This window comes from Lagenorhynchus albirostris, chromosome 2 (assembly GCF_949774975.1).
Source record: "Lagenorhynchus albirostris chromosome 2, mLagAlb1.1, whole genome shotgun sequence".
Classification (NCBI taxonomy): domain Eukaryota; kingdom Metazoa; phylum Chordata; class Mammalia; order Artiodactyla; family Delphinidae; genus Lagenorhynchus; species Lagenorhynchus albirostris.
In genome coordinates this window covers 106010605-106014535 of record NC_083096.1, presented here as the reverse complement: position 1 = coordinate 106014535, position 3931 = coordinate 106010605, and positions in this window count along the sequence as shown.

The following is a 3931-nucleotide window of genomic DNA, read 5'->3' as shown; positions in this document are numbered from 1 at the left end:
TATCAATGTGTGAAGTGGCTGGGGCGGGGGGAGCAAGGGGAGGCATAAACATTCAGTCTACAGCAATTGCCCTAAGAGACAATTTTTGTTCATATTCAAAAGCTATGTACCTTGAACGACCTTTATAAAAAACACGGGATTAGGGGTGCTAACCCTCTATGCAGTCCAAAGTTTTTTACAGTCAGCCCTCTATACCCATGGTTCCTACATAATCATGATTCTACATCAGTGGATTCAGCCAACTTCAGACCCTATAGTACTGCAGTACATATTTATTGAAATAATCATCATATAAGTGAACCCACACAGTTCAAACCTGTGTTGTTCGAGGCTCACTTGTAATTGCTAAGTTGTCTATCTTTGAGGACTTTCTAAGAGAGTGCCTCAGCTTCTCAGCTTCATAGTGAAGATAAAAAAAATAAGTGGGGAGAGGATAAGCCTTCTCATAACTTTTCCTTTTTATACACTAGGCAGTTCTTTCTTTTTCTTTTTTCCATTAGTAGGTACCTCCACGAAGAGAGAAGAGATGAACAGAATTATTTGAAAGCTGTGCTGGGAACTTATTCTGCGTTGACTGTACAAGTAGCCAGGAACTCCACACTCTTCCCAGAGTGAGAGACTGTACTCAACTCAAATTAAGTCTCTACTTGGTGGGCACCTGGTTTTCCCCATACTAGCTGTCTATAATCACTTAGAATTTAAACACAGATCGCCTGGTGCCCAAGTACTTTGAACCCCACTAATAAGATTGTTCACCCCTGTTGCACATGGGAGTCGAATGGGGAGTTTTAAGAGAATCTGATGTTTGGATCCCACCCCCAGAAATTCTTATGTAACTGGTCTGGGCTTCGGCATTTTTAACAGCTTCTTAGGTGATTCTAATGTGTAGGCAAGGTTGAGAACCAGTGTTCTAGAACACTGGACTGTAGATTCTGATCCAGGAGGTATGGGGTGGGGATGAGGTTCTGCATTTCTTTCCTGTGCCTATGTGCTGAAATGGCTGCAAGCAGAAAGTACTAATGGAGCCCAGAGGAGGGGATACTACTTACTGCCTGGGGAGAAATTGGAATAGGCAAAATAACTGAGCCTGAGCATGGGAATCAGGATATTTTCAATCAGGATAATTTGGTCTTTTCACACCAAAACACAACTTTTCCTCCAGCAAATTTAACTACCCTGTGGAATGCTCTTATCTCTGAAATCCCAGTTTTCGCCACTCCGTGAACCATCTACTACTTCTATTCTTCTAACTCAACCTTATATCTCCATTATAACCAACCCTTACATTACAGAGAGAGTTCCAATTCATTGTTCCCAGCACTTCTTATCTACCTATCTATTGATTCAACAGTCCATCAGTCTATATATATCATTATCTATCACCTTCCTAAAATCTTTCCCCTTCACCTCCCAGAGATTCCGTGGTGCATCATTACAAGCACTTCCTTGTAAATATCCTTACTTGCCCCTCTCTGTGTGAAGTCCATCCTTAGTTAAATCCAGCTATTCCTTTCCACATCTGCATTCTCTTGACTGAAGTTTACTTCAGGACTCTTGACTGAAGTTTACTTGAGAAATAAACATAACACTATGCTGTCTGGACTCACTTTAAATTTATGACACAAATAGAAAATGGGCATTCAACCCCGCTGGCAATGTCACAATCTTTCTACACTTCACCTCCTCACTCTCAGAAGATACCTCTGACCTTCTCACTCCTCCAACCTTTAATATACCCTTCTTGCTGACGACCTCATCTCATATTTTATTAAGAAAATTGATGTGATCAGGTAGGAGCTATCTTATTCTCCCACCCAAACACAAACCATTGTATCTGAATTAAATCTTCTGTCTTTCCCTTCTGTTAAAATGTTGGGAATCTGGGTTCTTTTCAAAGGTCCGTCCCCCCTACTTATGCTTTGGATCAATTCCTTCATCCTCCTCTATAATTTCATTCCTGTAGGTATTCCCTTTTTCTGCAGCATCAAATAGTTCTTTCTGCATTACATCATTCCCACAAAAATATAAGCATTTATCTGCCAACACAACATCAACAACAAAAAACTTCCCTTGCTCTATTTGACCAACTATAGCCACCATCCTATTTCTCTGATCTTCCCCCTCCAAAAAAACAAAAACAACAAAAAGAAAACAAAAAACAAACAAACCCAGAAACAAAGGAAACAAAACCTTAAGACTTGTCCTACTTGTACACCTTTTGTTCTTCATACACTTCAGTCTTTCTGTCTTACTATACCTCTGAAACTACTCTTGCCAGAGACTAATGATTACCATGTTGCCAAATCCGTTGTCACTTCTGTCCTTGATACTTGACTTCCATGAAGCATTTACTATCGTTGACCACTCCTGTTCAATTGTAAAACATTCTCCTCTTGATTACTATGACATCACCTTCTTACCTCACAGGTTATTCCTTCTCATTCTCTTGCTGGTTCATCTTCCTCCTTTGCCCAACTTTGAAATGTTGGAGATTCCCCTAGCCCAGTTCTCTATCTACAGTTTTTGATTAGATAATGTCATCTAGTCCCAAAGTTTTACGTTTCATGTATAAACTCATAACAACCAAGTTTATGTCTCCAGCCCAGAATCCATTCCAGACCAGTATATTCATCTGTTTACTTGACATTATCACTTAGATATCTAACAGGCATCTTGGACTTGATTATTGTCAATGCCCTCCAGCAAAAGACCGCTAGGAACACAACTGTAATTGAACGAGGTAGGTTTATTACTTGCTTCTGTGAGAATGCAAACCATGGAGAACCATGTGACATCTCAGTAAGAGGGTGTTAGCAACTTGGGTTTGTGTTATGTGATTTAGGGAAGGGTTCAAGGAAGAGGGATTTTGCTCTGGATTGGAAGCTGTAGGAAGGCAGGAGTAATTCTATAATTGTGTATTTTAATTAGTACTATCTAGAATGACTGAATATTATCTACTGGACAGAGGCTAAATAATCAGTACAGGAGCAGCAGTTCAGTCATTTTATCCAGGATAAGGAAATGTTTGCTCATTTTTGTGGCTTGGACAATGTTTATGTTTAGTCTATATCCAGGCATGATTACAGTGATCTTTTTTTTTTTTTGTCTTCAAAAAAAGACTTTTTTTCTTTTGTCATCAATCATGGTCACCGAGTAGCCTTGTCTGGTGTTGATGTTCTGTGAAATTTCCCCCCTCTAACTTACAAAGCTCATTTCTATCTCTGCACTTACTCTGTCCTTTGCCAATTAGTCTCTTTCCCATTTGGCTCCCATCATGGTGAGTCCTTCTTAGTCACCATCACATCCTTCCACTATTTTTCCTTCTTTGGAGCCCTAATCAATATCTAAAAAGAATGTTGCTCATTTGTTTGTTTATTGCCACTGCGTCACTGGAATTTAGCTTCATAAAGGGATGGCGGTTTTTTCTATCATGTGTTCCCCGCTGTAACTCCAGCCTCTAGAAACCAGCCTCAGAGCCGAGGGCTCAAATATATACTGACTGACCGACTGACTGAGTGAATGTCACTGGGCTCATTTCTTCGAATACAGCCATAAACAATTAGTATTTGCCTTTCTCTGTTTGCTTGCTTTTAACGGAGAGTAGGGCACTCAACAAAAACAAGTGAAGCTGGGAGTCAAGAAAAGGAATGTCTTTTATTCAGCGTGCCCAACGTCTCTGTAAGTCGGGATGTGTTACGACTCCAGTACCTGAGACTTCTATGTCTCTGAATTATCCTCTTTCCTGAAAATACTGTTAGATCCTTAACCTTACGTTTCACTCTATTTTTTAGTAAAGGATTATGCCCGGACTTTATATCTGTAACCGTTATTTCAGCCAGCCACAGCCTTGCGGAAGAAACCCAACCCGCTTGCGCAAGCGCCCAGTAGCAGATAACGCGGCGCACAGGGATTTACAGTGCGCATGAGCAAT